This window comes from Phyllostomus discolor, chromosome 1 (genome assembly GCF_004126475.2).
Source record: "Phyllostomus discolor isolate MPI-MPIP mPhyDis1 chromosome 1, mPhyDis1.pri.v3, whole genome shotgun sequence".
In the NCBI taxonomy this organism is placed as follows: Eukaryota; Metazoa; Chordata; class Mammalia; order Chiroptera; family Phyllostomidae; genus Phyllostomus; species Phyllostomus discolor.
The window spans coordinates 152,860,683-152,883,782 of NC_040903.2; positions in this window are offsets into that span (position 1 = coordinate 152,860,683).

Here is a 23,100-nt window from a genome sequence, read left to right on the forward strand (position 1 = left end):
AAACCTAAATTTTTTTGAACACTAACTAGATTGCAAGAAATTTAGAAGAGATTCTAAATAATGCTGAGTTTACAATTTGAGAAAAAGTATCCACTTCTTTCAGGGAGGTGTGGAATAAGGGCGATCATTGCTGACTTTTTGGCACATTGAGAACTCATAGCAAAGTCTGTGTCTTGAAAGGAGATTTTTCACACTGGTGCAGCCTTAGATAAAAATAATGTTTATTTCCAATTTGCTTGGCTAAAGGTTTCCTTCCTTTATTTCAGTCTTTAAACACACCAGCACAATTTTATCCTCCTGCAGTGGGGGCTGAGGCATGTAAGGACAAGGTGTTTGTATTGGATTTAGAGATGGCCTTTTCACTAAGTGGGTTAGAAAGTTGTACTGATGAGTCCAAAAGTCGTAGGCCTGATTCTTACATGGAGCTTCACTCTTCTCCATTACTTGCCTTTGAAGAAGACCCCAACGAGAGTGAAAATTGGACAAATAACATTTGATTGCAGAAGAAAGATGCGAAGTTCAAAAAACAAGATGTTGTCTTGAGTGTGACATGGTGGTAGGAAGAGCTGTGTGGGCTGAGGACAATGACGCCTGAAGACAGTGTGAGAAGAGGAGAGACAGACTAAGGCAAGGGGCAGGGGCATACTGACTGCATGGATTTTGAGTAAGGTGGTTGCTGTGGTTGGATCAGAACAAACTGATTCCTGTTACTAAGTAAATAACTCAGAGAGTGGCAAGGCAAGGGCATCAGCTTAGATTCTGCATTTATTTGTTATCCAGCAAGATGGTGGGGTGGGAAGATCAGAAACCAAGTTCTTATATAGGCACCCAGGCTACTGCAATAGTTTTGGAAAAAATACTCTGGGATAAGCCTCTGGGGTTACCGTCACATTATCACAGTGTCTTCTCCATTCGGCTCTGCTGTGTGTAACACAAAACAGTGGCAGTTGCACAGTCAGCCAGCCAGTGATTATAGGGGAAAGCTCCCGAAGGAGACATGTCAACCTCTGTCTCCCAAGGAGCTAACCACTGCCCTTTTCCATCCCTGGAGACACACTGCGCATATTTTAAATCTTGTTCAAGAGAGCACATTTTTAAGCAATACTTTGTAAAACTGAAACAATGAAAACATCCTCCCAATGTCATTTCACAATTCTGTTCAAGCATCTTAACAACTCTCATCTCATGAAAGTAGGAACTATCAAGAGAGTGAAGAGGAAGGTAGCTTCTGTGGGATCTTGCACCCTCCTCTGCTGTCAGATCCCATCCTCTTGGCTGTGTATTTGGATGTTCCTGGGATCCCTGCCTTCTAAATGATTATCTAGTCTTTAGCACCAGTTTCTAGCCCAGGGATGCTTTGGTTTTGACTCCCAGCATATTGCATTCACATTTGAACCCAACCCCACCCAGACATGTACATCCCTGAATAGGTCAGCTGGACACTAGTTTTCTTCCTAACACATTTCTGAACTCCCTACTAAATAGAAATGATTGGATCTATAAGAATAAAGAATATGGTCCCAGCGGTGTCCAACCTGGGCCCCATGGGCCATGCACAGCCCAGGGTGGCTGTGAATGTGGCCCAACACAAAATTGTAAATTTACTTAAAACATGATGAGATTTTTTTGTGATTACATGTTGTAATGTATTTAATGTGTGGCTGGAGAAAACACTTCTTCCAGTGTGGCCCAAAGACACCAAAAGTTTGGACACCCCTGGAGACTAAATTCATTATTAATGTTACCAAGTATCAACACCCCCACCCCTTGGTCACCATGGCCTGTTGGCTATTTACAGGACTGTGCAAGGAAGACAGAGGCAGTAATGAAGTCATGTTACCTGCCAGCCAATGATTTTTTTCAATTTTTTCAATTTTATTGTCGTTCAAGTATAGTTTTCTGCCTTTCCCCCCAACTCTTCCCCCACCCCAGCCATCCCCACCTCCTTCCCCTGATTCCACCACCTCCTTGGTTTTGTCCATGTGACCTTTATAGTTGTTCCTGAAAAGCCTTCACCCCCCCCACCCATTATCCCCTCCCATCTCCCCTCTGGTTACTGTCTGTTTGTTCTTAATTTCAGTGTCTCCGGTTATATTTTGCTTGCTTGTTTGTTTTGTTGATTAGGTTCCACTTATAGGTGAGATCATATGGTATTTGTCTTTCACTGCCTGGCTTATTTCACTTAGCATAATGTTCTCCAGTTCCATCCATGTTGTCATGAAGGGTAGGAGCTCCTTCTTTCTCTCTGCTGCATAGAATTCCATTGTGTAAATGTACCATAGTTTTTTAATCCATTCATTTACTGATGGGCATTTAGGTTGCTTCCAGCACTTGGCTTTTGTAAATTGTGCTGCTATGAACATTGGGATGAATAGGTTCTTCTGGATTGGTGTTTCAGGGTTCTTAGGATATAATCTTAGCAGTGGAATTGCTGGGTCAAAAGGCAGTTCCATATTTAGTTTTCTGAGGAAATTCCATGCTGTTTTCCATGGTGGCTGCACCAGTCTGCAATCCCACCAACAATGTACTAGGGTTCCCTTTTCTCCACGAACTCTCCAACACTTGTTTGTTGCTTTGTTTATGATGGCCATTCTGACTGGTGTGAAGTGATATCACTTTGGTTTTAATTTGCACCTCTCTGATGGCTAGTGATGCTGAGCATCTTTTCATATGTCTCTGGATGCTTTGTATGTCCTCCTTGGAGAAGTGTCTGTTCAAGTCCTTTGGCCATTTTTTTCAATTGGGTTTTTTGTCTTCCTACAGTGGAGTTGTGTGAGTTCTTTATATATTTTGGAGATCAAACCCTTATCTGAGATATCATTGGCAAATATGTTTTCCCATATGGTTGGTTCTCTTTTCATTTTAATACTGTTTTCTTTAGCTGTGCAGAAGCTTTTTATTTTGATGAGATCCCATTTGTTTATTCTTTCCTTTATGTCCCTTGCTCCAGGGGACATATCAGTGAAAATATTGCTGTGTGTAATATCTGAGATTTTCCTGCCTATGTTCTTCTGAAGGCCTTTTATGGTATCATGACTTATCTCAAAGTCAATATTCAGAAATGAAAGGCATTTTTGTATACCAACAATAAATATCAGGAAAAAATCCCATTTGATACAGTAACAAGAAAAATAAAATACCTAGGGATAAACCTAACCAAGGAGGTAAGATACCTGTACACAGAAAACTACACAACACTGAAGAAAAAAATCAAGGAAGACACAAACAAATGGAAACATACACCGTGTTCAGGGATTAGAAGAATTAACATCATCAAAATGTCCATACTACCCAGAGCAATTTACACATTCAATGCACTATGTATTAAAGTACCAATGGCATATTTCACAGACATAGAACAAACACTTCAAAAATTTATATGGAACCATAAACGACCCCGAATAGCTGCTGCAATTTTGAGAAAGAAGAGTAAAGTAGGAGGGATCACAATACCTGATACTAAACTGTATTACAAGGCCACTGTAATCAAAACAGCCTGGTACTGGCATAAGAACAGACACATAGACCAATGAAACAGAACAGAGAACACAGAAATAAACCCAAATCTATATGGTCAATTAATTTTTGACAAAGGAGGCAACAGCATAAAATGGAGTAAAATTAGCCTCTTCAACAAATGGTGTTGGGAGAGCTGGACATCTACATGCAAAAAAATGAAACTCAATCACCAAGTTATACCATACGCAAAAATAAATACAAGGTGGATGTCAGCCAATATCTATGTCAACAGAAGTTAACATCTCCTTCTACTGCCATTCATAATTCCCTTCAATCATGTTAACAACCCACACCTCATGATTGGGTGTGGGTGTAGGACAACAGAAACAGACCAGCGTACCTGTCTGATGAATCTTGCCTCCTGTTTGGAGATGCTTCTCTTTGGACATCCATAATAATATGGTTCTGGTCTGGTGGGCTCTTGCATTCTGCAACACAAGCACACATTCATGAATTAGAGGTGTGTATGTACTCCCTTGACAGTTTGGCACCAGAGAAACTCTCTTTGCAGCACCAGTATCATTAGATCAGGTAAATGTCAATGATTTTATAAATCTTACATACTAGCTAGATGAAGGCAAAGCATTCTAAATCACAAGGATATAGAAGTTATCCTCAGGAAAATCTAATTAATAGTTAAGAAAATTAAGAATGATAAAAATACATAATCATCAAAGAAAGAAGAGACATTATTAACCAAATAAATTTGACTCCAGGTATTGATATTCTCTGTAAAAATGTACTAACTAGTCACATGATTATTATATTTCTTCCCATCTCCCAGTGAAGTATTTTACCTGTGAAGAGATGTTAACAGCAAGTGGTCAATTGAAAAGGAGAGATCTATTTATAACTTAGTAAGACAACTCAAATTTCATGGAAGGAAAAAAAAAAACACAGAGAGTAAATTATTCTCATTCTTAATGAATTATCTTATTTAAAAGCTATTCCTTTTATTTAAATCTCAAGCTATATTTTTATGTGACAGTGATTGTACAATATGGCAAAATACATTTGACTTCATTTTATTAGATGTACTTCTGAATATTATCAGAAAAGGAAATTTATGTATAATAATTTGAATCAAATATTCATGTCCATTTTATATATTTTAACTTGTGAAATATTGTTTTACAGGTATCACATCTACCTTAGCATATAATAAAGATCACACTTAACATTGATTGAACAACTTTTTGAATTTGTTCATTTTTCTTACAGTTGTGTGGGAGAGTTCAATAAACTGCACAAAGAAAATACCCCACTATAAATTAAAGCCACAGGTGTATTAAAATGTTTTTATATGTGTATGTGTGTGTGTGTGTGTGTGTGTGTGTGTGTATCTCCTCTTTGGGTCCAATTTGTTTGGGGCCCTGTATATACTATATATAAATAGTTCCCTGAATTCCTCATAACTTGGAAGAGGCTTAAACATAAAATTGTCAGAGAAGTAAGTCCATTCTCTTAGGGATAGACAAGACTTCCTTAGTGAAACTTTTCTCTCTTCCCTCAAAATGTGGGTTTTTAAAAAAGTGTTGCTCACCTACTTCCAGGGAAATGTTATTTTAAAGTAGCAGCTAGAAATGTAAATTAATTCAATATAACTTCTTCTGGAAAGCCTGTTAGAAATGGTTTGAAGAAGTTTACCTGAATGTTTATAAAGTGATCTCTTTTTAAAATATATTTTATTGATTATGCTAGTACAGTTATGCAAATTTTTCCCCATTTGCCTCTCTCCATCTGGTACCACCATTCTCTCCAGCAATCTCCCTCCTTAGTTCATTCCCATGGGTTATGCATATAAGTCCTTTGGCTTCTCCATTTCCTATACTATTGTTAACCTCCCCCTGTCTATTTTGTACCTCCCAATTTATGATTCTTAATCCCTGAAACTTTCCCCCCATTCTCCCTCTTCCTCCTCCCAGCTGATAACCCTCCAAAAGATTTCTATATCTATAATTCTGTTCCTGTTCTGCTTGTTTGCTTAGTTGTTTTTTTTTAATTCAATTTTTGACAATTGTGAATTTATTGCCATTTTAATGTTCATAGTTTTGTTCTTCCTTTTCTTAACTGAGTCCCCTTAACATCTCATGTAATAAAGGCTTGGTGATGATGAACTCCTTTAGTTTTACCATGTCTGGGAAGCACTTTTTCTGCCCTTCAATTCTAAATGATAGCTTTGCTGGGTAGGATAATCTAGGTTGTAGGTCCTTGCTTTTCATGTCTTTGAATACTTCTTGCCACTACCTTCTGGCCTGCAAAGTATCTTTTGAGAACTCAGCTGACTGTCTTATGGGAACTCCTTGTGATAACTCTCTGCTTTTTTCTTGCTTCTTTAAGATTTTATCTTTAATCTGTGGCATTTTAATTATGATTTATTTTGGTGTGGCCCTCTTTGAATCCAATTTGTTTCGGACTCCCTGGGCTTTCTGGACTTGTATGTTTCCTCCACCAAATTAGGGAAGTTTCCTTTCATTATTTCTTCAAGGAAGTTTTCCTCTTCTTCTGGCATCCCTATGATTTGGATGTTGATACATTTGGAGATGTCCCAGAGGCTTCTTAGACATCCTCCTTTTCTTGAATTATTTTTTTCTTTTTGCTTTTCTGATTGAGTTCTTTTATCTTCCTTATGTTCCAAATCTTGATTTGAATCTCAGCTTGATCTTCTCCATCACTGTTGGTTCCCTGTAGATTTTTCTTTATTTCACTTAATGTAATCTTCATTTCTGCCTGGGTATTTTTTATGCAGTTGCCATACTCAATGAATTCTTTGAGGATCTTGATAACCAGTGTTTTGAACTCTACATCTAATAGGTTGGTTATCTCCATTTCATTTTAGTTCTTTTTCTGGAGATTTATTCTGTTCTTGCATTTGGGCCATATTTCTTTGTCTCCTCAATTTGGCAGCCTTCCTGCTTTTGTTCCTATGTATTAGGTAGAGCTGCTTCCCTGTCTTGACTCCCTGTCTTAGTTGTGTGGCCTATTGTAGAAAAGGCACCTGTAAATTGGATGGGATGGAGTCTTAGGCAATCACCAGAATAGGTCAACCCACTTCGCTGCTTTGTGACTCTGTGTTGGGGAAGAGCTTGGAGAGGGGACAATGCTGCTGCCTGTTTTCTGGAGGTTTTCCTGGGAGGAAGCTGTCTCCCAGCCCTTGCTCTGTTTCCAATCACTTCGCTTTCTCCTCATATGTGACTGGTGCCCTTCCAGTTATTGCCCTGGTGCTGAATCTCAGAGTGGGTGGGTCTGTGTAAGTCCTAAGTCCATGTGGGCCCTTTAAGAGGAGTCTCCTAAAAATCCAGCAGTTTCTTTTGTCACCCCAAACCCTACTGGTTTTTACAGACAGAAGTTATGGGGGTTTATTTTCTTGGTGCTGCAACCCTGGGCTGTATGGTCTGATTTGGGGCTGGGATCACTCACTCCCGAGGTATCCCTTCCAATTTTTATCCACAACATGTGAATGTGGGACCACCTGTTTCACCACCTCTCTGTGCCACACTGCATCTATGCACCTCTCTGCCTGTTTCCACATCTCCACCCCTCCTACCCATCTGGATGAATGTGGCTTCCTTAAATTCTCAACTGGCAGCCTTCCATACTGCTCAATTTTCTGATGGTTCTGAGTGATATTTGTTTTGTGGTCTAGTTGTAATTTTTTCTGCAGTTGTGTGAGGAGGTGAAGCATGTTTACCTTTTCCTCCATCTTGACCAGAAAACTGATATTTTATTTTTGTTTGTTTACCACCACTAGAAAGAAATACAGTAGACTCTTGACTGAAGTGTAATGCAGGCTGGAGCTCTGAAGTCAGAGAAAGTGCAGTCCTGACATTCAGATGTTTATATCAAGGCACCACCATCAATCATAAAACACAGAAAAACAAAATTGTTCTAGAAGGCTATGTACCCAAGGCAATATTTATTTACATATATATTTTTGTGAATGCTTCTAAGAATGTGTTTTCTGAAAAATATAAAATTTTACCAAAATTTGGAAAATTATCTCCAATTAACTGGCACTAAAGGATTTAAGCATCAGGTCAGTAACTTAGCCATATCTGCTTCTAACCCTGAGACTTCAGGCTCTATGAAATCTTCAGAAAAACAAAAAGGTATTTATTAAGCTTTTATTTGTTTTGTCATTTTGAAAACACTATTTTAAGGCAAATGACTCCTTGGTTCAGTCTAGATAAGTAAATAGCCTAATTAATAAAATTACCTTCTGACTATAATATTTCTCGTCCTATTTGTCCTCATCAGTTTGAAAGAATGGCAGCCAGCATTGAATGAGCCAATGTAAATACTTGAAGTCAATGGACTTATTCAGAATGAACTTCTGGTCACTTCTAAAGGTGAAGCATTTTTTAAAGATTTCATGTAGTCTGCCTGTTATAAACAATTCAAAACTTTTTTATTCTTCATAATGTTGACTAAACACTTTTTTAAAACCAAGAGTTTATTTAATTAATGGACAGTTTAACTCAAAATATAGCTCCACAGAATATTTATGAACCACTAGACGGGAATAATATAGTCTAGTTTAGGAAGAAAATGTTTGCCTAGTCTTTCAAAATTTTTTTCTAATTATATTCATAGTTTATATCTTTCCATTATAAGCAATTAAGATAGAGTGAAGATTTCTCTTTATTTTTGTGTACATTTTATAAATAATACACATGCATATATTCAACCTATTAAAAATATTTGCTATATTACTTAGCAGCCTGGGATTGGCTCTGCTCTTCCCCCTGGAATTTTCCATTCTTATTTCTCTCCCACCCAATTTCTAAGATTGGTAATCCATACTCTATTTCTTGCTCTTTTAATTCTAATGTTATTGTATTTTCTCTCCATTTTCAGGAGCAAAGTTTGAAAAATGATAATCAGAAACCTGTTTTTGTTTTTGTTTTTGGTCTGAAGAATGTTTTAAATTTATTGTAAGCATTGAAATCAATTGAGGGAATTTACATAAAAATCCTTGTTTTTGTCTTTTCTTGAAAAATTGTAAGCTCAAACCACACTGGTCCTACATTCTGACATAACTACAATTGACTGAAGCTGAGTAGAGATATGGCATATTCTTTCCAATTTGCCACAGCTCAGACACTCCTGTCTTACCCCCAGCCTATTTCACTCACTATGCAAGTTCTCACTCTTGTAGGCATTTATTTGGGCTTAAAATTCCTATTCCAAAGTCTCATATCTTCACTACAACTCAACTGGTGCAACTTGCTTGAAGTTAATAATGGCTTCTTTTTGCTATCACTAGTAACTTTTGGGCAGAAGGCTTCCTTCTTATAGTTCTGTTGCTATGGGGCCAACGAAACGAGATTCCTATTCCCTGGGAGGTAAAGTGCCTCCTATGACCCCTGGACTGTCATCTCACGCATTTCTATGTCAGAGCAGATGTGGTTGTTCGCCCTTTTGCTTGCCACTGAACCTGATCTGGAAATGTTAATTTTTGTCCTCAGTAAATGTTTGATTTCATAGCTCTATTTAAATAGTGGTTTGTGGCTATTCCTTGATTTTGCTTTGATCCATTAAAGACTTGTAATTTTACCAGTCATTTCAGGGATGTGGAGTATGTGACAGAATAGGAACCGAGCTGGGGATTGGGAGACATTAGTGTTGGTTCTCTGCTTCACTACTTAGTAAATGTGTGACTTTGGACATCTCAAAACTCTCTGAGATGTAAAATTGGTAGAAAATAATTTCTTCATGGGCTTACACCTTCATTTATTTATGTATATGTTTATTTCTATTCAGTGAAACCCCCTGCATATTATCTCATTTGATAAATGTATTTTACAGGTGAGAAACCTTTCGGAAGAAATGACCTGCCTTGGATCATGGGACTCATCGATGAATGAACTAGGCCTGCAAGCTTGTTCTCCTGGTTCCCAGATCCGTCTTTATTCAACCTGCGACATGTCATTTACTCAAAGATCCTGCCTTCTTTGAGGAATGCTTTTTACAGTTCTCTGTTTTAAAAGCCCATGATCTCTTTTGTAGCAGCTTCAATCTATCTGAATGAGAAAGACTGTGGGAAAAGGGCTTTTCTTCCACCAGTTTTTGCTTCTTCCATTTTTCATGGTTAGTTTCATAGTCTGAAACTTATCAGGGCTCACTTTATCACCACTGTGAACACACAGTTAATAACACACATACTTTAATTATATATAGGGAACACATAAAATTTATCATCCTAACCTGCACCCCTTGGAGAAAGGGAGTGGCATTCTTTATTAGTCTTAAACAACACATACAGGGTCTAGCACAAATAACACCCCTCTCATTACAAAATTTTTTGTTACAAAAGCATAAGCATGTAATCCTGTAACATAACAACATCACACTCAAGCACACCACATGACATTTTAGGGGAAATGTTCAAATTAAAAATAAATTATCACACCCATATTATTGTCCTACCAACCACACTCAAGCAGGCCTTATTTCTGTCGGACCCTCTATAAACTAGGACAGTGATTCTCCTCGTTATATAAAGCATTTGCACAGTGCTTGGCAGATCGTGTTGCTAAATAGTAATTGTGAAAGGAGACTTATCAAAAGAGGTGAAAAGGTTGATAATTTACTAAAAAGTCAATACAGTTGAGAGTCGGGTCGCTTAAAAAGTAAATACACCTGGCTGGCGTAGCTCAGTGGATTGAGCGCGGGCTGGGAACCAAAGTGTCCCAGGTTCGATTCCCAGTCAGGGCACATGCCTGGGTTGCAGGCCATGAGCCCCAGCAACCGCACATTGATGTCTCTCTCTCTCTCTCTCTCTTTCTCCCTCCCTTCCCTCTCTAAAAATAAATAAATAAAAAAAATCTAAAAAAAAAGATTTGGGAAAAGAAGAAAAGTAGGTGAAGTGATTAAAAAAAAAAAGTAAATACAGCAATAGGCTTCTGGTGACAAAAAGAGTTTTATTTTTATATGTGATGTGGCATTTGAAGTTTAGTGGACTTTCCACCTATAAACCAAACTGAAAGTATGAAGGATTTTTGTAGGCAAACTTACAGGTGAAGATATTTTTTTAAGGAGATGAACTGGGAGACAAAGAGCCAGAACCACAGAAAAATAATCATTATATAATTGGGGATATTGAAAATAATATCTCATAATAAAACACTAGAATTCAGAGAAGAGTCTACTTGTTTTTCAGTTACCTTGGAATATTTGTTATTGTTTAGTCTTATTTTATGGAGGAAGAGACTAAATTGAGAGTATTTTTAAAGTAGTTGGCCCCGGATGAATTTCTCAGGATTAGAAAACAGTGCTCCCAATTTCCAGTGCTATATCCCAAGACACACATAACTTACTTTCTTACTGGTGTTCTATAGGATTATCTATAATGCAGGGCTACCTTTGTAGGCTATCATTTTTCCTGGGGAGCAGGCGTGCTGAGAGGCAATCCATCTTCTTCCCTTCCTTCCAACTTGAGACCTGACCCCTGATCTCTAAGGTCTGATCTCTAATGTTTCAGCACCAGCTGCAACCCAATCCTTCAGTGAGCTCAGCTGAGCTAAATTAATCTAATTTTTTTAGCCTTTGCACCCTAGATATCAATCTCCTGGGCAGTTAGTGCTCCCTGAGCCAGGCATGGATTCCAGAGCCCCTTATCACTGCCCCCTTTGTACTCCAGCCCCCAAGCTGCAAACGGCCCTGTGGGCACCACAGTGCTACACAAACATTTGTCCCCACAGCCGACTGGCTTCCTCAGGCCAGTGCGCCTAATGAGCTGGCCGTTGCCCGTAAATCAAGTCAAGCGTACACAGTTCGGGCTTTCATCAGGTGAGCCCCGTTCAGCAATGCCTTTGAAGGAGGGGCCCCTGTGGGCTGCAGGGGCTGTGCGCTGCCCAGATAAACACCCCATCTCAAAGATGTTGTTCTGTTTTGCAGACAGGCTTGTCGTTAGTGGGAGGAAGTATGCTGGGTTGCCAAGTACCAGGAGCGGACTGATGTGACTTGGGAGCCAAGGAAAAGAAACACACACACACACACTCACACACACCTCCTAAAGAGCCCAACTCGAGACATGAGGCAAGCAGAAGGTGAGAAAGGTTCACGTCCCATCCTCTCACCCACAGATGGGCATGACCAGGCAGTCAGCAGAGAGGTGGCACGTGTGGCTTCAGTGGGCTCTGTCGCTAGGACCTCCAACAGTGCTGAGGCAGGCTGAGCACCAGCTTGGGGGCCCTCCCCTACTGCCTTCCCATCTTTTCCTTGATGAAGCCTTCCCAGGCTCCTCTGCCTGTTTTGTGTCTTCTTTGCACTTCCTCTGTAGTCACAGTCTAGAATGTTCCACTAATTAACTTTCAATCAGAAAATAAGACCGAAGCATAAGATGATTCTTCTGATTTTATTTATTTTCCCCCATCTACAAGGGGGAAACTACGAGTCTGTCCAGAAGGTATCCAGATATGTAATATGAAAAACAGATATTTCTTGAAGGAGATACAAACATTGTACATAGGACAATGATGCCTCAGTCCCCTTCAAAGCAGACACCTTGGGACCTCACACAGTTCTCCCAATCACCATCAGCTGCCTTGTCATATTTTCCTGAATCTTGTTGATGGCCTGACATTTCTTCCCTTTCAAAGGTGATTTTAATTTTGGGAAACTCCAGAAGGTGCAGCCCAAGTCTGGGCTGTGGGAGGGCTGGGTCACCTGGGTGATTTGATGTGGCACCACAAAACACTGCACAAGATATGATGCATGAGCAGGTGCTTTAGTGTGACGAAGCTGCCAATCACCAGTTGCCCATAGCTGCAGCCTTCTGAATCATATGAATAGTTTCCACAGAGGGATGTTCACACTTAATGCAAAATTTAATGCAGATTTGTTGCTCTGCTTGCTCAGTCATTTTGAATGCAACAGCTACTCAGTACACATGGTCATTCAACAGCATCTACTGCCCACACTGACTAGTCCAGTGAAGCTGTCATTGTTCACCTATGTGCATTCCAGTCTACTCTCCTTGGCTGCCAGGTTACATTGATGCAAACCATTCTCATTATATTTTCAATGGCTGGACTTTTTCTGGACAGACCTGTATTTTTTTACATTGGTTTAGAATTTCTTTACACTCACTACTTAGCAATATTGTATTGATTTTTCAAAATTCCTTTAGAATTGCCCCATTTTATTAATTCATTAACAATAATAACAATATTCAGTAAATATTTACCAAGAACCCAAAATATATTGGACACTATTCTTGGGGCTGGGGTTATAGTGATAAGCAAGACAAATGCCTGTATTCTATGAGGAAGGACAGACAGCCAATGAGAAAGCAGATAAACACAGCATGCTATTTTAGAAAGTAATCAATGCTAGAAATAAAATTGAACTTGGAGAGTGGATAAGGAAGGGTGGTGGTGGGGATAATGGCCGTGGGGGTGTTTTCAATAAGGCATCAGGCAAGGCCTCTAAAGAGACCATATTTAAACAAAAGCTTATTTGAAGTGAGAGAGCCAGAGATCTAAAGATTGGGTAAGAACATTCCAGGCAGAAGAGAGTGCAAAGGTCCCAGGGTGAGATGAGAAGGTGACTGGAGGGACAGGGAGAAGAATGGGGAGGCTGAATCACAGTGAGAAGAGGTTCCTGAAGGAGATGGGGTTAGAGAGGCTGGCAGGAGCCATGCCTGCTGTGAGCGCTACCAGGAGGGACTAAGCATGGCATGTGCTACCCGCAAGTAAGGGTGTTATTACACATTATCGCCTTCAATCCTCAGATACACAACCCTAAAAAGCATTGTTATCCTTTTTATAGCTATACAGCCTTGACTCCAACTGGCCAGGTGACTTGCTGGAGACCCCCCAGATGGTAAGGTGCTACAGAACCAGGATTTGAAGCCAGAGCTTAATTCTAATCCCCTGCTTTATGCACCATAGCTTCCACCAACCCTCACCAGATGGAGATGACAGTTTTGTGAGGGTGACAGATTTTAATGTCATGAATAACACGAGAACAGAAAATAAAGTTGATGCTAATTTGAACTGTGTAGTGCAAGCAGTGGCTACTTTGCCTTTTTCATTGTTATTGTTCTGCTGAGCAATCGGTAACCGTCACTCCTACACCCAGACAGCCCTGTGTCAGACATGAAGATCCAGGTGAATGGTGTCAGGATGGTCCCTGCCCTGAGATCGCACAGTCCAGCTGAATACAGAACTGGGGGATGTTAAAGTCTGTCTGTTCATCTAAGTCAGTGGTCTGCAAACTTTAATCACCTAAAATCTATCTTGAATTTTGTTTTGCCATATTCTTGCACTATTCTCTAGTATTTTTCTTTAAATTGACTCAAGCTTTCACTGAAGTAAATATGTTTACAAAGGAAACTTTACATTTCTGTTATAAATATAAAGTCAGTATAGTTTGTCATAAAAAGTGTGCATTAATACAAATAAATAACTATGTCATCTCCATTTTGTCTAAAATATCCAAAGGACCCCCAGCAGTATGAGAAGAAGCTGTGGGCAACACCAACCTGAATTATCTCTTCCTACAACAGCAGAAAGGGACAGCTAAAAGTCCTTGCATAGAAGAGCCACTGCGTTGTCCGTGTACTTCATATTGTTTTCAACTACACTTTAGAAGTTTAGAAAAATTTACTTCACTGCCCTTTAATTTATACAGACCTTTAGCTTTGTTTTGCACGTCACTGGTGGTCAGACGTCACAGTACAAACACTGTGGTCCAAGGCGCATGCTCTCCGCCACCTCAGCGGGCCTTGGTACAACTGCTCAAGACAAGCTGGAACTCAGTAATTAAAAAGCTACTGTTGAAACCATCTTCCCCTGCCTTCCTTCCTTTCCTATTCCTTTGTAAAGATCTCAGCTAGGGCTCCCCTGAGTTTTCCCTTCTTTAGCTACAGAGTTCTCCTTGCATGTGGAGAGGAGAAAGGAGATAGGGATCAAAGGAGGCAGCAGTTATGTAATTTTACTCTATCACTGCACAGACCTATGTCCTTCCCTTTTATTTCCATTGTTCCTATTTTAATTCAAGGCTTGATTTTTTTCCCAGATTATTTCAAAAGACCTCAAAATGGATCTCTGACCATTGCCTTTTCTCCCCTTCCTATACCAAGGTCAACAACACACAGTAACCTTTAAAAATACCACGCTCCTTTTTTAAAAACTTTCATTAGTTTCCACTTGCCTCAAAAGTGAAGAATGGTCCACAGGAGTGTCCAACCTGTGGCCCGCAGGCCGCATGCAGCCCAGGATGGCTATGAGTGTGGCCCAACACAAAAATTGTAAATTTACTTAAAACATTAAGAGATTTTGTTTGTTTGTTTTTGTTAGTGTTTATGTGTTTAATGTGTGGCCCAAGACAACTCTTTCCAGTGTGGCCCAGAGATGCCAAAAGTTTGGATACCCCTGTTAGATATTCGAAGTCTTCCACAATACTCTCAAATCTACTTTCGTCTCCTACTTCTATAATCCATTCCCCCCAAATACTGCATACCCTAGGTCAAACAAGCCCCATACTTCTTTAAATTTTTTTTTATGTTGGTTACATATTCCCTCCTCACCATCTCTAACTCTTGATATCCTACCAATGCCTTAAGGCCCCCTTCCAACTACTGTCTCTTTTGTAATACATGCATGCTAATGCATATGGATGCAGAGATACACTCACTGCTTCACCTTGTCTCAAACTTCACTGAGCGCCATAAAGCAGATTTTTACACTGAGTGAAAGGAGGCCAGTTTGCACACACATTGTTTCTGCCCTCATGACTCTGCTATGACACAGTGTGCAGGTGTGCTGTTCCTCTAGGACCAGCTTGTAAGACCAAATGCAGTGTCTGCAACCAGCACTTGAATAACCATGTTTTATTTTTTTACTAGGAGAGAAGTCAATGGTTGACTGAGTAAAGTTGCACTGTTTGAGGAACTGAAGAAAGTCACTCATGGGCTTCATTATTAAATCTCCTGAGAAAAAGAGTAAAAATGAATTTCATTGGCCTCTGTCTCACTGCTCCATTAACTGGATTTACTCTCAAACATCATTTCCTTTTGTAGAATTTACAGAGGCTTTTATTAGAGACTTTCTAATGACAACTCCTTCTTTGTATATATTTTTATGAGCATGAAATCCTCAATAATAAATAAATAGGTATTTTACTATCTTGAGATTGTCATCTCTATGAAGAGACTCTTGGAAGTGATACACATTCCCTGGCAAAGAAAAGAATTGCCTGTGTTTCTCTGAAGTGTGCCCAGCCCAGACAAATGCAGGGGCCTTCAGTTGTCCTCACCATGTGCCAGTGACTCAGAGGTGAGAAGAGACTGGCCAGTGTGGAGACTGATATACAGAGGCCCAGGGAGTCATATGCTCCTTGAATTGCATTATCAGAGATTGAAATAGATTTTGTTTCTCTTAAAAACCTTCTAGGACTAAAACAATATGAAGGCTGCTTATATATGAAGAAAGAAAGCATGCTAAAACATAACCTAATAATTATGGAATATTTTGAAGGTTTCTATTTAACAACTTCTTAACCACAAGTTACCGTAACTGTGCTAGTCATCGTATGCAGAAATGCAAGGGTGCATAATTACCATCACCGGAATCATTGATAAGAATGATTGGCCGCATGTACCAAGGTGGTACTAACCTAGGTGTGCTGTTACTTATCATTGTACCCGTTAGATAAAATGCTCACTTAAATGTTACACAAAATGCATGGAAGCACACTTAGGGAAGTGTTCCCCCATCACAAACACTGGCTGCCTGATTGGCTGAATGTCATGGAAACCACTGTTGCCCAAGGCCAAAAGCTGACTTGTCAAGAGGCGTCTGTGACCTGTTGGACTCTCCAAACCTTCCTCCCTGTCAGCAGCACCCTTCCATTGCAGTCATGGGCGTTTGCTTGTCCCCTAAAACATGGCTTTTCAAAAACTGTCAGAGCCAGGGGACAGTCATTGGGTTCCCTCAGACAGAATCACGTTCCTCCCTGCCCCCACCTCCATGGGCATGTGGCACTTCTGGCGCCAACCAGCTCCAGCAGTTTTTGCTCAGACCTTCTGGGCGCCTGTCAAAGACCATTTGTGACAGGACTTGAGAAAAATAACAAAGCAGCTCTCCCCTCAAGCCCTCTGAGGAATGTGAAAGCCGAAGTGGGGACACATAGGCTCTTTGTAACCCCAGGTACACAGTGTCAACTGCCTTCTGAGGTTGGCAGGGCCAAGTGACAGAATACAATGAAATGCTCAATTGGGCTGTATCGGGCTAGTCAGGACAGAGGATACATTTTATTAAAGAAAGTAACATTGTGCCTCCTGCCAAACTGAGGTAATTTCCTTTCCTTTTCTATACTTCCTAGCATTCCAGATTTGTACATTTTAACAGTATTTGCCAGAGCTCACCTGAAGAAAGCAATTCTCAAATAAAAAACTTAAAGAAATATTTTTGTTCAGGGCTCAGACCCATAAAGAATAACTACCATAGGTTTAAAAATCACAACCTAATTTTACAACTAATTACTTAAATAAGCCAAACAAACAGACCAGTTTTGTTTCACCAAAAAAAAAAAAAAAAAAAGCCAGAAGCATACAACCTGCCCTGGAGCTCGACAGAGTCAAAACAGAAAATGCCTCACCTCACACTGTCTTCCCATTTGCATTCAATTTATTTAGTCAATTATGTTGTGTGTGAAATCAAGATTCTTATATAAATTTAAACACATGTTTATTTGACAAAAACAGTGATCAAGTTTTAATTACTAGAGTTTTTAGGGACATGTTTAAATAAAAGTCAGATTTTCATGTTAATGACATATGAACCAACAGAGACCTTGATTTGATTCTAGACCTTGTGCAACCACTAGGGAAACAGGCTCCTTCAGGTACATTGCCTGTTGGAAGAGCAGGGAGACAACCAAAGTGTCCCTTGACGGGTGACTGGAAGAAGAAGATGCAGTACATATATATAGTAAAATACTACCCAGCTGTGAGAAAAGATGAAATACTGCAATTTGTGACAACATGAATGGCCCTTGAGAATATCATGCTAAGAGAAGAAGTCAGACAGAAAAAGTTAAGAACCATATGATCTCACTCATATGTGGGATGTAAAACTGAAAGCAGTAAATGAACAAACAGGATGAACAAACAGACAAAAACTCATCAACACAGACAACAATGTGGTGGTTACCAGAGGGAAAGGGAGGCGGTAGTAAGAGTGAAGGGGGTGAAATATATGGTGATGGAAGATGATTTGACTTTGGATGATGAACACATCATCCAATATATAGATGATGTATTATAGAACTGTACACTTGAAACATAATTATATATACATATTTTATTATATATATAATTATATTAACCAATGTCACTTCAATAAAATGACAAAACAAAAACTCCAAATAGGCCCAAGAGATAACTTCAACATTTAGCTTGGGACAGCTACCACTTCTACCAGAGCTTTTCTGGTGGTGCGAAGTCACCACCTCATGAGTGCAATTGATCCAGGAAAGAAAGAAATGAGGGCAACATTTATCATATCTATCATGTATGGGACAGATGGGACTTTGATCGGACTTTCACATTATGTGACCTCACTTAGTCCTTACTACACTCAATAAGCCTAGCTCATATGACAGTTTAGAAAACTGAGGCCGAAAGACATTCAGTAGCTAGCCCCTCAAAGCCCAAAAGTGGTCCAATATGCAGAAAAACTATTGTCTCTTTTATCGATGGAAAATATGTTCAATCAATTCAATTCAACATGCACTCACGGTTGGATTCCCTGACATTTAATACATATACAATGCTCTCTCATGAGAAATCACAGGGTATTGAAGTTCATTCATTTACTCACTTCCTTCAATATTATAATTAATGATAAATCTGAATACTAGTGTGAGAAAGGTCCTATATTTGTGCAGAAGAGAATAATCCATTCCACACTGGGTGAAAGGTGCTTGTTTTGATTTGAAAACAGTGGCCCAGTCTTTTCAATGCAAAAACTTCTTTTGTTTGTCAAAAAGATTTGGGTACCCCCTTCCCCCTATGATAGCACTATATGTTTAACATCTTTTAACTGAGAAAATACATATCTACCATAACTTGATAACTGTTTGATATAGAATTTTTATTTCAATACCTTATTTACTAATATTGGCAAAACTTGAACCCATATATTAGACAATATACAGAAGAAGCATTGAAGGCGTTCAGACACATGGCTATAAGAGAATTCTCCCTCCAAGTATCTATGACCCATAGGTTGAGAACCATTGTTTCAAAGATCAAGAAAGAAGACAAATGTGTGAAATAAGGAGGCACTCATCTGCAGTCAACCTTGGAGATGATCTCTAAGGAGATAGTTGTTTTAAAAGGAAAACTACAAAAGGGGCTTAGCTGGCATTGACCTAGAGAATTTAATTAATCTATTTCATGTGGTTAATTTTCTGGTAGCTTCCAATGGCTTCCTGAGCCTACTGTAACAAGTTACCACAAACCAGGTGGTTTAAGACAACAGAAATTCCTTCTCCCACAGTCTGGAGATGAGAAGTTCAAAATCGAGGTGTCAGTGTCAGGGCTGCATTCCCGCCAAAGGCTCCAGTGCTGAATCCTTCCTTGTCTCTCGCAGCTCTTTAGGGATTCTCTGCCTTGTGGACGCATCACCTCAATCTCTGCCTCTGTCTTCTGATGGCCTTCTCTTCTTGAACTGTGTCTTCTTTGTTGCTTGCAAGGACACTTGTCATTGGATTTAGGTGGGCCCAGGTAATTCAGGATGACCTCCTCTCGAGATCTTTTACTTCATTATAAAGGCAAAGACCTTCTTTCTAAATAAAGTCACCTTCACAGGTTCTGGGGGTTAGGATAGGGAGATATCTTTTGGGGTTTCACCATTCCACCCACAACGGAGCCCAATGCCTCACTTAAAGCCCCTGGTTTAGTATAAGGAAAAGTATAGTGTCCAGAGGGTTCAAAAGCGGTGGCTTGTGAATTGGGGGAGGTGCAGGAGCCTGAGTTCAGGGGTCTACGTGATCACTAAGGCCTGCTCGGTTCACCTGTTGGCTACCTTCTGAGGGCTATAGACAGGTACCTTACCTTTAAATATGCTACAAAACATGAAATATACTTTAAAACTTGAGATAATTTTGTTGCTTTTTCCTGATCACAGTAGTAATGCATGGTAACTAAAAAGTATTTTTAAAAAATCACAGAAAGAAAAATGAAAATAAAAGAAGCTAACTATTCCATAACTCAGAGAAAAATCAGTCCTGGTACATCCCCCACCTGTGCTCTCCCTGCCTTGATTCCTCACTGCTAATATCAGCCCCATCAGTTAGACTCCACTAGTCTCACCAGGTTAAATGAGCTATGTTTAAATTTTAAACATGTTTTTTTCTAAAAATATGATATTAACATTTTAAAGTATAACACCCCTAATACCTGTTAGTGAGAAGTCAAGATTTATAAAGTTTGATTTCTAAAACAATACTTGTATTTTCTATAAAAGAAAACTGTTTATAAAACATTCCATACCTTGACCATGGCTTTGTCATAACCCTGCTCTCTAGTCATATATGTGAGAATACATATAATCTCATTTACTCATTACCATAGCCCTCACAGCTAGACAGAGTTAAATAAAATAAAAGTAAGGCTTAAAAAACCCAAAGCAATTTGCTGCAGACAACACAGCAGGCAAGTCGCAGAGCTGGGATCAGAGCCCAGACCATACAACCACAGAGGCACCAAGCCATGTGGCTTCAGAAGTAATAGTTACTGGGGTTTTGATGCTTGGTTTGTTCCAGGCAATGCACTCATACATTCTCTCGTTCCTTTCCTTATTCTCTTTACACACTTATATACATATGTTCTGCTTTACACACATTCTTTCATTTAATTTTTTGACTCAGTTTATAAGGTACATTTCTCCATTCTCATTTTACTAAAAAAGAAACAATTCTTTCTATCCCTCATAACCCTGGGGATGCTGGGAAGAAATGGCATTGCGAGAGTGCCATTTACTAGCAGAGTATAACAAACTAACAATCCAGTGCTTGTTTTTCTTTCATTTTTCCTTCTCTCTCCTGATATTTCCCAAATGGTGGCGAATATAGCTAACCTTACTAGGCCCAGAGGAAGTGTAAGGTAATTGAGTATTGACTTAAAAAAAACATTTGCTGAAAACATGTTCTAGGAATATACAACAAACCTTATACAAACATGCCACTATTTCATTTAAAATTAAATTTCCTCAGTATATGGCATACTTTGTTTCACTGTACTGATGATATATATTAACTGATATACATTACAAGTGAGAACCAGGAATACTGTTCTAGAACATTTTCCCAAAGAGCATATGTATAAATATATATGTTTAATGTATAATAATTTATAATTTACACATTTTAATTTATAATATATAATTTATAATAGTATACCATATATTAATAATATAATTAAGACATTGACAATATTACCTATATGTTAATATGAATACATATTATATATTAATAAATACTTATATAGTGCTTTTTTAAACTAAATATTAGATTTGGAATATTTCTTAATCTGTCTGACTTGTTAACTGTATACATGACTGAATAACATCTCCTTTTATATAATTATCATTATCTATTTGTCTATTTTCCTATTGCTAAGCATTTAGGACACTTTTTTTCTTTCTATTATAAACAGCACAGAAAGGAACAATTTTACACAAATCTTTGTCACCATCTCTGGTTATTTTCACAGCATAGATTCTCCAAGTAGATTTTTTACATTTTAATGCTTTCCATAACAATTGCATACTTGCTTTCCAGAGTTTATCAATTCATACTTTCAGCAGTTATTATTTTCCACATCCTTACAAGAACAGAATATTATCTTTTTAAAAGTATTTGCTACAGTTATGTGAAAGAAGTTATTCTTAGCTTTATCTAGTGTTTTTTTATAATTATTGTGGAAGGACAGTTTTTAAAGAACTGTGTTTTAGTCTTCTGCATGTTCTCTTCTGTGATTTGTGTGTGTTCTTTGTGGCATTTCCCACTGAGCTCTGAGAGCTGCATTGACTGGAACTCTCTTCTCTGTAAATGGGCCAGAGTGCTGTTTTAGTGCACACATAGGATTTTCACAAGGAAATAGTTATTCTTCATTTTTTCCATGATGATAAAGTGTTGCCTGCACTGGATTTGATTTTCTCATGACATTTTACAAGAAAACATCTTGTGATGACAGAGGCCCCACAGGACAGTGCTGCACTGAGGACTGCTGCTGATAGTGTGAGAAACAGAATAAAATGACCAGTGTCTAGCTATCTTGAACTCATTCCGAATAATTATAAATAACTCTTCCTTCAAAGGAATTAAGTTCCAAGTATATTTTCTAATATTTTAGCCATTTCTCTTTTTCACTCAATTACAGAGCATTTGGAAATGGTTATTCAATGGCAGAATATTTCCTTGAATGTTCTATGCATTTCTTCTAAAATTCCAGATGAACCTTTTACCTTCTGGGTATGGTGAAAAGAAATGTCATCTCATTTACGTACTATATTTGGTACACAGAACAAATCTTCCTTATCAATGATGCTGATTATTATAATTCTATACCCTCTGTAAGTAAGTGCTTTTTAAATTCAAGTCTAACGTTTCCATACACATTCAAGTGCAAGGGCCTGGCAGTGGGACAAGCTGGCTCAGTCAGCCTGGGTTACCCACTACTCCCTAGCTTCTTCCCATGTGTCTGAGTCTGTTCTTGGCAGTGGAGCCACAAGGAGTCTTTCTTCTGTTAAAGTGGGGAAATAGCAGTGTAATGTATGAGAACTCCTCCTAGGCGAACAGGCTCCATTTCTCAGAAATCAGCAAGAGATTGCACAGAGATTGGCTGGAGGCTTTAGGTACAGAACAAAGGGAGAACCCAAGACAGCATCTGGAACAGAATGAGGCTGGGGCCACAAGGACATAAAGTTACAGAAAACACACCACAGTACAAGGAATCAGTCATAACTGGAGACCAGCTCACAGAGAGGCTGCTCCCTGGGGGTTTGTTGGGGAGGGCGCAGGCAGGGACAACCCCTGAGGCACTGCTCCATGAAGTCTGCTCCTTTTGTTAAAATAGGGACTCAGTTTCCACTGTGGCTGAGCTGATTAGTACATGTGACAATTGGCTGTAATGGTGAATGTGAACCTATAAAATACGGAAGTGCTTTTTCAGTCATTATAAATATATTGGGTTGACTAAAGAGTCCATATGGTTTTTTTCCATAAAATAAAAGACACATTTTTCATTTTCACCAATAACTTATTGATTTGGATATTTTGAGTATGTCGGCTATAGCCTGCATGGTAGAATGTCGATTCTTCTCAATTAATGTCTCAATTTGATCACTATCAACTACAACTGGTCTACCCAACCATGGAGCATCGTCCAACGAGAAACCTCCAGCACAAAACTTCACAAACTACTTTTGACACGTTTGATGGTCACAGTGCCTTCTCCATACACTGCACAAATCTTTTTATGTGTTTCAGTTGCATTTTTACTTTTCTTGAAATAATAAAGCATAGTATGCTGAAAATTTTGCTTATTTTCTTCAACCTTCAATA